This window comes from Vigna unguiculata, chromosome 3, assembly GCF_004118075.2.
Source record: "Vigna unguiculata cultivar IT97K-499-35 chromosome 3, ASM411807v1, whole genome shotgun sequence".
Classification (NCBI taxonomy): Eukaryota; Viridiplantae; Streptophyta; class Magnoliopsida; order Fabales; family Fabaceae; genus Vigna; species Vigna unguiculata.
In genome coordinates, this window is record NC_040281.1 from 33,800,265 (window position 1) to 33,812,520 (window position 12,256).

At 28.4% G+C, this 12,256-nt stretch overlaps 1 pseudogene; it reads left to right on the plus strand.

The window, feature by feature from the left end:
* Nucleotides 1–11,458, plus strand: part of LOC114175351 — a 28,047-nt pseudogene extending 16,589 nt beyond the window's left edge.
* The last annotated feature ends 798 nt before the right edge of the window (nt 11,459–12,256 follow it).

Here is a 12,256-nt window from a genome sequence, read left to right on the forward strand (position 1 = left end):
TTTCCTAATCAATAATTCTTTCTACTTTTAGGGCACATTCTGCATTCTAAAAGAGACAGATTCCAACTTTGAGAAATGAGTAAGAATCCGTTTACAACTGTCAGGTCCATATATGATTATTTATTATGAGTGTTGGTGGTTGCAGATTAAAGGAAGTGATATGGTTTGAGTTTTTGTAGCAAATAAATAATTTGTTTTTCTTTATTGAAATTTTTGGTCCTCACTATTAAGCAATAATATACATAATCCGAACGAAGTCATATCCGTTGATTGCTTACAAAAATGTCTGGAAACCTATAAAGAAAGGAATAAAATAAGAAATATTTATGCACTCCAACCAAATATTTTTTTTTAAAAAGGCATAAAGCAAATAAGAATTATTAAAGAAAAATCATAACAAGTAACAATTATTAAAGAAAAATCATCTCCCTATACTAGTTATAATTTCCACATTGCTAACTCTTACACTGTCAAAAGGTTCAGTAATGTTGATTTTCTGACGCTTAAATTTAATATTAATAAGTAAGGAATATATAATTCTTTTTTCTTTTCTGCAATTTTTTTAAATGAAGAAAATGATTGAATTTTTGTTTAACAATTACATTTAGTATGTTGGATGTAAAGGATGATTATTTCAACGGAAAATGTAAAATACTTTAAAACTGAAATCAACATAGATTTTCTAAAAAAAAACTAATGTTGCTCATCATATGTTATCTTTTTCGTCGTTACAGGTTAGTATTATTTCTCAATTAATATTAATTATATTTTTCACTTTATTGTAGTGATGTTTTGTAAGTAAATATCAATTAATTCCTAAAATGGTATTCAATCTAGGGCTAACAACCAATAAAGTAATTTCAAAACTAGGATTTCATTTCTCTTTAATATAATTGTTGCTATAATTATTTTTATGGAATATATATGTGTATTTTGGATGGACAATTTAATTTAAGAGAGAATTCAAACGAATTTATTTTTTTTTAAGAAAAATAAGTTGTTTGAATGAAAAAATAAAAAAAATTTAAAGTTTTAAAAAATATTTTAAATAATTAAAATAATAGAATTTAAAATTTTACAAATTTAAAATTTCACAAAAATAAAATTAAAATTTCACAATACAACTAGTAACTGCCTCTTTATACACATTACAACCATACATATGAAAAAAATTTAAATTTTTCAATATTATTTAAATATTTAAATTTGACTAATATTTTTTAAATTTTAAATTTTAAAATATAAGTTTAAAAAATTAAATTAAATTTTTAAAAAATTAAATAAATTTATCTAAAAAATTAAAATATAAAATATTTTAATTACTCAATCTAAATAAAATAATTAAAAAATATTATTATAAATAATTTAATAATGAAGATTTTAATGTTTTCGAATTGTTAAAATTTCTCAGTTGAAAATATTTTTGAATGGGGTAAGCTCCTTCTCCAAGTTGCTAAAATAGTTCTTAACATCATGTCAATTGTAGAAAAGAAAAAATATAAAAAAATAATAATTAATATAAGACAAATCTTAAATAATAATTAAATTTTGTGACAAAAAATAATTAGGTATTATAATGACCAATTTAGATATTAATTTATAAACTAAAAATTATTGATAACTAAAATAATTTCAAAAAATTATATTTGGTCTTTAAATTGTTAACTAAAATAATTTTTATTAGGTTAAAATACATAGTTGGTCTCTATTTTTGGTCAGTTGTGTCAATTCAGTCCTAATATTTTCTTTTTGTTCAATTAAATCTCAATTTTTGTCAAATTTGTTCAATTTGATCCTTTTTTGGAAATTCTGTTTAAATAATTAACAGTAATGAACAATGACGATTACGCATCATTTCGTAGTTTTTTTAGTTTATTTTCTATTTTTTATTTTTTATTTTTTAATTTTATTTTTATTTTATTTTTGAAAAAGTGTCCACGTGTCAATCTAGCCTGTAATGGATCTTGACAATAAGTTTTGAAGGGTCCAAAATAATATACTCAAAATTTATATATGTTCTATAAAGTTAATATGAAACTTCTCATTTGCAGCTGTAATTCTTTGAATCTTAAGAATGTTCATCTAATTCAACAATTGGATCATTCTTATCATGCTTCAATTGGATCCTTTTATCATTTTAAAAAAATGAATCTATAATTTTATTCTTCATCACTATATCTATTTAAAAGAAGGTTAAGAATACAAATTAATTTATCAAAATTTAATAAAAAATATATAGGCGTAGATACTAAAAAAAAATTATGATAATCAAGTCACAATTAAAAAACGATTACGAGAAAATATAGTACATAGAGATGACAAATAAATTTATCCTTGTGGATATTGCTTGAACCCATCTCTGTATTGATAGGGCCTGCACCGACTAGGTATGGAAAATATCCGACTTTTTCAATTAGGGATAAACATATGAGAAATGAGTCCAAAAAGATTGGGTTTGTGTCTAATTTATATGAGAGTGAAAGATATGTGAGAAACTTAAAAGATAATGAGAAAACATAAAAAATATCTTAAAAAAGTGTTTATTATTTATTGTAATTATTTTTATGTTTTATTATTCATTTAACTATAAATACTATGTTTTTATATAAATATTATAAAGATAGTTTTATTAACATTCACATTTGTATTAAATATTTTTTGTTTAAGGTTACTATTATTTTAAAATTGGAACGAAAGTTGTAAGGATGTGAGGAAGAATATTAATTTTTTTCAAAAAATATTGATTCTAATTTTAAACTAATTGTAACCCTAAACCAAAAATATTTAATAAAAATATGAATTGTAATAAAAACATAGTTATAACTTTTGTATAAAAAATAAAATTGATCCAAATTTGGAGATGAACAAAATTGCACCATTTAAAAAAAATGGGTTTAAATTGAAAAAAAAAATAACGAATATAGGGGTCAAATTGAATATAAAAAGCATTTACTCTGACACGTGACACACTGTTGGTTAACACGTGGAGATTTGACATAATTTAACGAAAATAAGGACCAAATGTATTTTTTTATTGGCAATTGTTAATTGTAATGAACCTTTCTATTATGAATTGGTCACTAACATTAGCTACCAAAAAAGTTGGTCTCTAAATTAGTCTTTATTAGCTACTGATAGTGACCAAGTTACTTAAAAATCACACAAAGAACATAAATTAAACTAATAATAATTTAAATTTAACATAGATCTTTCATCCTTTCAACTTCAATATATATTGCATGGTAATAAAAAAGATTCATTACAATTATATTAAATTATTATATTATAGTGTATAAAATCTATTTATATAATTATAGTGATAAAATTACACGTATGATAATGAGTTAAAAATAAAAATAATTATATAAAAAATATCAAAACAGTATTCTACATGATAAAAATAAACAACAAATAAAAATATTAAAAAATGATCAAATGGAAACAATTTGATAGATCGTTGAATGAAATCGCACAAAGGAAAAAAATGTAAAGTTAAGGGTATGATAAGATAAAAAAAATACCTTAGAAATCTATGAAAGCTTTTTAAATAGCAATAACATTTTTTTCTTCTCTTCTTTCTCTTCTTCTAGTCTTTCCTTCCTTAGTTCTAATAATACTTCCTTTTGTGAAGGGCTCAGTGTTATCATGATGTCTAAAAAGGAAAAATGGCATCAATAAGCGATAACAACATATTTCATGACGAGAAAAGTAAGGCATACACACAAAAGAGGTCATCTTGGGATGGGAAGAAAGAAACACCCTGAAAATTTTCCTTGAAGAAAACTTCTTAGGTAATTGTTCCAAGTACAAAAGTACGTGAAAATTTTCAACGAATCATGGTACCCAACATCGTTCTAGGTCCAAAAGAAGGGAAATTTGGGCTTGTTATTATTGAAATAAAAGTATTTAGACCTTGGCTTTATCACTAGTGAGAAGAAACCAATTTTAAACATTTTGAATGATTGAGTGTATGACCTCAACATACATTGGTGACTTTGCCCCACTAATGACAACAAAATTATAAGGTCTTGAGGGAATGTGCTATAATAATGAATGAAAACTTGAGGGTAAGGCTTTATGTGAAATACTTAACACAATAGCCTAAAGGCTTGAAAAGAAACCCAACTATTAGGTTATAATTGTGTAGGGGCCATGTTCAACACTCTAAGTACCCCCATGGTGAACCGTTGAATGGAAAGCACACATGCAACTTTGTAACCAAGGCCAAATACATCTAAAAGAATTCATGAGGGTAATCCTCTCAGCCATAGCAAACGTTATCCCTCGTACCAACCCATTTTATTCTTATAATATCATCATCTACGATTTCCAATATCATTTCCACACTCTTTGCTAGTGTAGTTACAAATGAAGACCACCTAAACCTAGAAAGGTAAGCTTTTACCCTAGGATCCACCCAATCATACCCCGAACATAACAAGACCAATATTTCATCCTCACTATCTGTATGGATGCTAACACTAATCCTAGAAGAGGATGAACTTGATCCTTGCATTCTGGCGTCACCCTTAAAACCACTAGACTTATTAGCAAGATTTCAAGAGATGGAGGAAGATGACGATATACCTAATACACACTTTATGATGAAGGATTAACCCCAACCAAGGATGGAGGCACATGCTTAAGAAGACTAAGCATGTTTAGAAAGGAAGTTCACTAATCCTTCATCCCTTTCATTTGTGTTTGTTATTTTTGATTCCCTAAGTTGACTTAGTTGAATCAACTTTAGTTGACTTGTTGACCTTTGACTAGGTTTGACTTGTTGACTATAGTTGACTTGACTTAAGCCAACATGCTAATCGATGTTTATTTGCTTTGTAGGTTAATTAGGAGTAAGAGAGCAATGCTAGGTGGCGCATGGTGATTGGGGAGCATAAATGATGTGGAGGAGAGAGTATAGCAAAGCAATAAAACATAAAGTAAAAGGCATAAAACAAGTGTACCTATGTACCTTTGGTCTCCTTTGTTTTTAGTACATTTTGGCCACTTTTTGGAGACATATGAGACACATTCTTTGTCTCCTTTTGTGCTAGAACGAAATTAGCCTTGCACACACCATAGTTGGCTCTTTTGTCTCTCATTTTTGTAACCTTATTTGACCTAGTTTATAGAAGCTAGGGTTAGGTTTTTGTAGAGACATCCTTAGGTATCTTTTTTATTTGCTTTGAGGCCCCTAAACTCTTTTATATAAGGGATGCTCCTAGACATGTAAAAGGGTTGAACATTTTGAAGTAAAAACACTCTTGTGTCTCAACCATTTGTGAGAGTTTCCTCCCTTGGGAGTGAATACTTTTAAGCCTTATCTTGCATAGCAAGTGGCGGCACACATCCACTCATCTTCAAGGTTGTCATGACTTCTAGCCTAGCCTTGTAGTGACGTGCTTCTCACATTTTTACCATTTCTTTCCTTTCCATTTTATGTTTTCTTCTTCCTTTAATTGTTCTTGGTTTTCTATGGTTTATGTGCTTTCCATTTCCTTTTTGTTTGAATAAATCCATCATCTTCTTCTCTTGAGCTTTGTGAAAGGAACCTTCATATCTAGATAGCTTGCTATCTTAATGTCCAGTGGGGATTTCACTTAACTTTCTTAATCAACTCACACCATATTCAACAATCTTAAAAGAAAATAACATAATCCTTCATCACTTTATCAACTTTATCTTAATTAGGTACTCTCGGCTATCGAGCAAGAAAGGCCCTTTGGTCTTCACTCCCCTATTTATAGCCATAGTGGTGCATCAACATGGAGTTATCTCAAGGATTATGTACTGTTACATCTTCTTAGTCCAACAGATACGATGTTCTAACCCTTAGTTTATCGTGTGTCGCAAAACATCATTTCTCTTGAACACTTTTGTAAGGCGCTAGCCTTAACCCTAACAATGCTTGCGGGCTAATATGTTAGGTAAAAGAACACACTTGCTATCTCGGATTATGGCACAAACAATATAAGACTCTCGTTACACTATGTTCACAGCAAGCATGAAGGCTAGTGTATTGTACAAGATTGAGCTAACCTCAGCTATATTGCAACGACATATCGAGCTTAGTTTGGACTGGAACATAGTAGTTATGTGCAAGTGATGCTAAGGTTGGTCTAAGGTTCTTATCATCATGTCAACATAGACATGGTGGTAAGGGGTCTGTTTGCCTTTCACAACAGGTAATTTATTAGCATATCTAAACTTTCCTAAAATATGTTAATGTAATTAATAAGGATCACAAGTATATAAAGGTGATTTATTTCAAGGTAAAAGGTATCTTGAAAGTGCGTTCTTACTAAAATGGATTACTTATATCACTTTAACTGACTTAAGCGTCAAAGTATTTGCAAGTACCCAAGCTTGTCGATTATTTTAAGGACTGTGCAGAGCATCTCGGACAATGGTGTGAAGACACACTAAACCTTACAGGACAATTTGGTTCCATACAAGAACAATTGTTTTACATCCTCATTACAAAACTACTAGTAATTACATAAAAGCCATGATTTTGAAGGCATAAATAAGACCATAAATTAAATAAAAAATAAATAAAATAATTTCGAGTTTAAACAACAGGTGCAATAAAATCCAATTATCATTATTTACACATAAACATAGGAGAGTGAGATAAATTGGTTACATGTGCCTCCAAATAGGCTAAACCAAAAAGTTTTTGACATAGGAATTGATGTTGCAAAATAAATATTGGGCCTTGGATCTTCAAATGGGAGATAAACTCGAAAAATCTCTTTTAAGATACAAAGATGATAATTGTTGTAAAATGTGAAAGTTTTAGATATAAATCATTCTTGAACTCTTCGTTGAAAGACTCTAAATGTAAATCTAACAATAATTCAAAATTTGTATTGTATTGAGCTTCTTTTCATAAAAGGTGGGTAGAACTAGTTTTGTTTTAAAAATTCACATTCAATCTTTAACTTGAAAATATAGATTTTTAAATGTAAGTTAGTAGAGATAATCTGAGATTTTTTAGTCCAACACTCATATGTACTTGGAAACACATGTGTCCACTTGTCTTCTTACTCTTTAAGTCGATATGCTCTCTATCAACGATACCGATCTGTCCTCTTCTGATATGAGATGTTGTTAATGTTTTAAGGAGAAAATATTCATGGTGTTCAGAAGAAAATCATTTGTATAATGAACCACCTTATGGTCTTGGAAAGTCTTCTGCTGAAGAAAAGCTTTACGTGAAAATTTTGACAAACTTAAATAGGATATGACAACCAAAGGTTACTGTTATCTCATACCTAAAAGATTTTAGGTTAAAATACTCGGTTGGTCTTCATATTTTAGGTTAAATGGGTTTCTATTTTTAAAAATGTGATGCAATTTGGTCTTATCCGTTAGTACTGTACTAATGACGTTAACTCATGTGCCACGTGTTAGTTCGTTTTCTTTTTTCCACTTTTTTTTTCAACTTTTTTAAAAATTTTAAAACTTTTTAAATTAAAACAATTGTCTCGTGTCAACTAAGGGTCCTGCCATATGGCAGAGGCACTATGAGGGGACAATGGTAGTGCCACATGCCACTATTGCTCAATTTAAAAAATCTCAATTTAGTCCTTGTATTTATTATTTTGATTCAATTCGGTTCATTTTTTTTTAAAATTAATCCCAAAATTGAGACCAAGTTTAACTTTTATATAAATGTTATAATGATATTTTTATTCATATTTTTAACAATATTATAATGTATAAAAATATTTAAAATATAAATTTATATACAATTATTTGAAATATAAAGTCAAATAAAAAACAATATTAAAATTTGATATAATAAAATATCAACACAAATATATTTAAAATTTTAAAATAAAATTTAAATAAAGTTCAATCTAAAATCTAAATTTAAATAAATTTAATCTTGTTAAAAATATTTAATAAAAATATCGATATAACATTTATATAAAAATTTAATTTGGTGTAAATTTGGAGAAGAATGAAATTGCTCCATCTAAAATAAAAATTGGAATTGAATTGAATCATAATAACAAATATAGAAACTAAATTTAGATTTTTCACAAAACACTTTTTGAAAGAGTGACACGTGACATTGGCATTGCCATGTCATACTCAGGGGCGGAAGTATTAAGGGACAGGGGGAGCCACGGCTCCCCCCACCGTTTTTGTTTTCATTTTTTTTTCTATATATATAAAAAATAATATTTAAAAATTATTACTCTATTTATATTAATTAATTTTTATTTTATTTTATTTTCTATATATTTAAAAAAAATATATTTATATATTACTACTTTATTTATATATTATTACTTTATTTATATATTATTATTTTATTTATATATTATTACCTTAATTTAGTTTAAAAAATCTGTTTTAAAATTTAAAAATCACGTTTTGTTCTCTATTATAATTTTTTATACTTTTCTATTTGGTTTCTCTCTTCCGTGCCTCCATCTCTTTCTCCCCTTTTATTTCCATCTCAATTTTCACCATCAATTCCTTATTATTTTCAAAATCAAATTGCACTACGGCAAAATTGAAGAGTTAAGGAATATTTTGAACCGAACAATTTCTTCTTTTGAGTAAGTTCATCTTTTCTTTTTTATTTTTGAAGCAATATGTTTTCCTCTTGTATGTGGCTTTTCTACGCTCTAGGCATATATCTATCTGTTAGAGATCATAAAATCATGCTTTAATTGTTGATCAAACTCTTCTTTGTGTAGATAGAGCTATTTTAAGCTTTGAAGTTGTGTAAGGGAAGAACAAGATTAGGAATCTACTCTAAGGTAAGGGAAGCTAATCATTTAGAAGTTATTAGTTTTCTTAAAATATTGAGTCTTGCTTTTAAGATTTAATTTGGGGTATTCATAATTTTATCTTTTTGTAAATAGGTGAGAGGTGAAAAATTTATATTAGAAAAATTATGATAAAGAGTAAAAGAATTGATTCTTTTTTCAAGAGGAAGGCTTGTGATGAAGATGAAAAAAATGCATCTACATCATCTAAAATTGAGAAACTTCATGAGAATCCAAATATTGAAGAAAATGAAAAACAACTCTCTAAGGTTCCTAAAGTTACACATAATGAATTTGAAAATACTTTAGAATGTGATCGGGGAAAGCGTCTTCAAATTTGGCAATACCCACCAAATCAAATTGATGAGGTACGAAGGGCTTATCTAAAATGGGGTCCATATCAAATGCGTCTAGAAAATTATCCATTTTCTGGTAAAGATGATCATCCAAGAAGATTTCAGTACACATGGTTTAGCTTATTTCCTTCATGGTTAGAGTATTCGCCATTAAAAGATGCTGCATATTGCTTACCATGCTATCTTTTTAGTAAAAAACCAAGCGGACAACCTGGCTCAGATGTTTTCATTGTTACAGGTAATTGAGTTTATTTTCATTGAATTCTAATTGGCAATAAGTTTATTGTCATCAACATGTTTTAACTTTTTGAATGTTATTTTATAGGTTTTAAAAATTGGAGGAAAGTTAATAATGGAAAAAATTGTGCTTTCCTTAAACACATTGGGAAGGATCCTTGTTCACCACACAATATTGCAGTGTCTGCTTGTCAAGACTTGTTAAATCAAAATTGTCACATTAGGAATGTTTTGGAAGTGCAAAGCTCAGATCAAATTATGAAGAATCGGTTACGTCTCAAGACTTCAATCGACACAGTTCGTTTTTTATCACTTCAAGCTTGTGCTTTTAGAGGTCATGATGAAAGTACTGAATCGAGGAACCAAGGTAATTTTCTTGAGATGATAAAACTCATAGCATCATACAATGATGAAGTTGCAAAAGTTGTGTTGGAAAATGCTCCATTCAATTCCAAATATACTTCACCCAAAATTCAAAAGGAGTTATTGAATATTCTTTCTAGTAAAGTGAAAAATCATATTCGTGAGGAAATTGGGGATTCCAAGTTTTGTATAGTTGTCGATGAAGCTCGTGATGAATCAAAAAAAGAGCAAATGGCTCTTGTTTTGAGATTTGTTGATAAAAATGGTTTTATTCAAGAGTGATTTTTTGATATTGTGCATGTTAAAGACACTGCAGCAATAACTTTGAAGAATGAATTGTGTGTTGTACTATCTCGACATAATCTTAATGTTTCTAATATCCGTGGTCAAGGGTATGATGGTGCTAGCAATATGAGAGGAGAATGGAATGGATTACAAGCATTATTTTTTACTGATTGTCCTTATGCATATTATGTTCATTGTTTTGCTCATCGGTTACAACTTGCCTTGGTTGCTGCATCAAGAGAAGTTATTCCAATTCACCAATTCTTTTCAAAATTGACTTTCATTGTCAATATTGTTTGCTCTTCTAGTAAACGTCATGATGAGTTACAGGCTGCCAAGTTAGATGAAATTGTATATTTGTTAGAAATTGATGAGCTTGAAAAGGGTAAAGGGGCAAATCAAATTGGTACTTTAAAATGAGCTGGGGATACCCGTTGGAGCTCCCATTTCTCTTCTATTTGTAGCTTGATCAATATGTATGATGCAACTTGTTTAGTTCTAGAAAAAATTACTGTTGATGGATCTACTTATTCACAACGTGGTGATGCTGATAATGCTTACAAAAGCTTGACCTCATTTGAGTTTATACTGATCTTGTATTTGATGAGAGAAATTATGGGGATAACAGATGTTCTTTGTCAAACATTACAACAACAATCTCAGGATATAGTTAATGTTATGCGTCTAGTTTGTTCTACAAAATGACTTATTCAAAACTTGAGAGAAAATGGTTGGGATAAGTTATTAAAAAATGTGACTTCTTTTTGTGAAAAACATGATATTGAGGTGCCTAATTTTGGGGCTTCTTATGTAGCAAGGCAAGGACGCTCTTGTCACCAAAAGGATCATATTACAGTGGAGCATTATTTCAAAGTTGAAATATTCTTTGTTACCATTGATAAGCAATTACAAGAGTTAAATAGTAGATTTAATGACCAAGCAATGGAGTTATTAATTCTAAGCTCTGCTTTGGATCCTAAGGATGCTTATAAAGCTTTTAATATTGATAAAATTTGCACTCTTGTGGAAAAATATTATCCCATGGATTTCAATGAGCAAGAGAAGATTAATTTGAATTTTCAACTTCAACATTTCATTATTGATGCTCGTCAAGATTCAAATTTGAAGAATTTATCAACAATGCAAGAGTTATGTACATGTTTGGCAACAACAAAAAAGTCTGAAGTTTACTACTTGATAGATAGATTACTTCGTCTTATCATGACTCTTCCAGTTTCTACAGCTACAACTGAAAGATCTTTTTCTGCAATGAAAATAATCAAGAACAAGTTAAGAAATAAGATGGAGGCTGAATTTTTAGCAAGCACTATGATAATCTATATTGAAAGAGATATTGCAACTAGCTTCAGCTCTGATTCAATTATTGAAGATTTTAAGTCATTGAAAGAGCGTAAAGGAGCACTATGAATAAAGGTAACTTTTGTTGTTTTTTTTATATTATTGTTGATGATAAACTTTATGTTACTCTTTCATATATATTATTGTTATATTGTTTAGATTCTATTGTCATGAATGCTTATTTTGAATAAAAAAATGATGTAAAAAAATTATTATTTTTTAATTAAAAAAAATTATATATAACAAATATAATTTGGCACCCCTACAATTTTCGGTCTAGTTCTGCCACTGGTCACACTGCCTCTATCACTTGACAAATACTCCCACTTGACAATTGAGGATATTTAAAAAAAATAAAAAATTGAAAAAATAATTAAAAAACATCATAAGTTGATACATAACACATAATTTAACATCTTTAGTACATTATTAACAGAAATAAAAAAAATTGCATCATATTTCCAAAAATAAAAATTTAATTGAGACGAAGAACTCATTTAAAATTTTCAAACAAATACGACGGTCTGTAAAATATTTTAACTAAGATTATATAATGATGAATTTCACCACCTCGGTTGTCATGTTGGCCGGGCACGAGACGGAATTATGAAGATTGAGGAAGGAAGAAGAAAAAGGGAAAAAGAATAATAACATAACTATTAAAGCTGATGTGTGAAAACTGATAAATGCACGGAAGAGAAACAAATTAATACTACCAACTAGAACGTATCTTAATAAATAACCCTAGTTTAAATTTTGTCAAAAAATAGTATCACTAGTGTCAATTAAAAAATATAAAAATTAGTTGCCATTAACTAAAAAATAATCTTTCTAATGTTGCAAAACATCCTTATTAATATTGGTAAA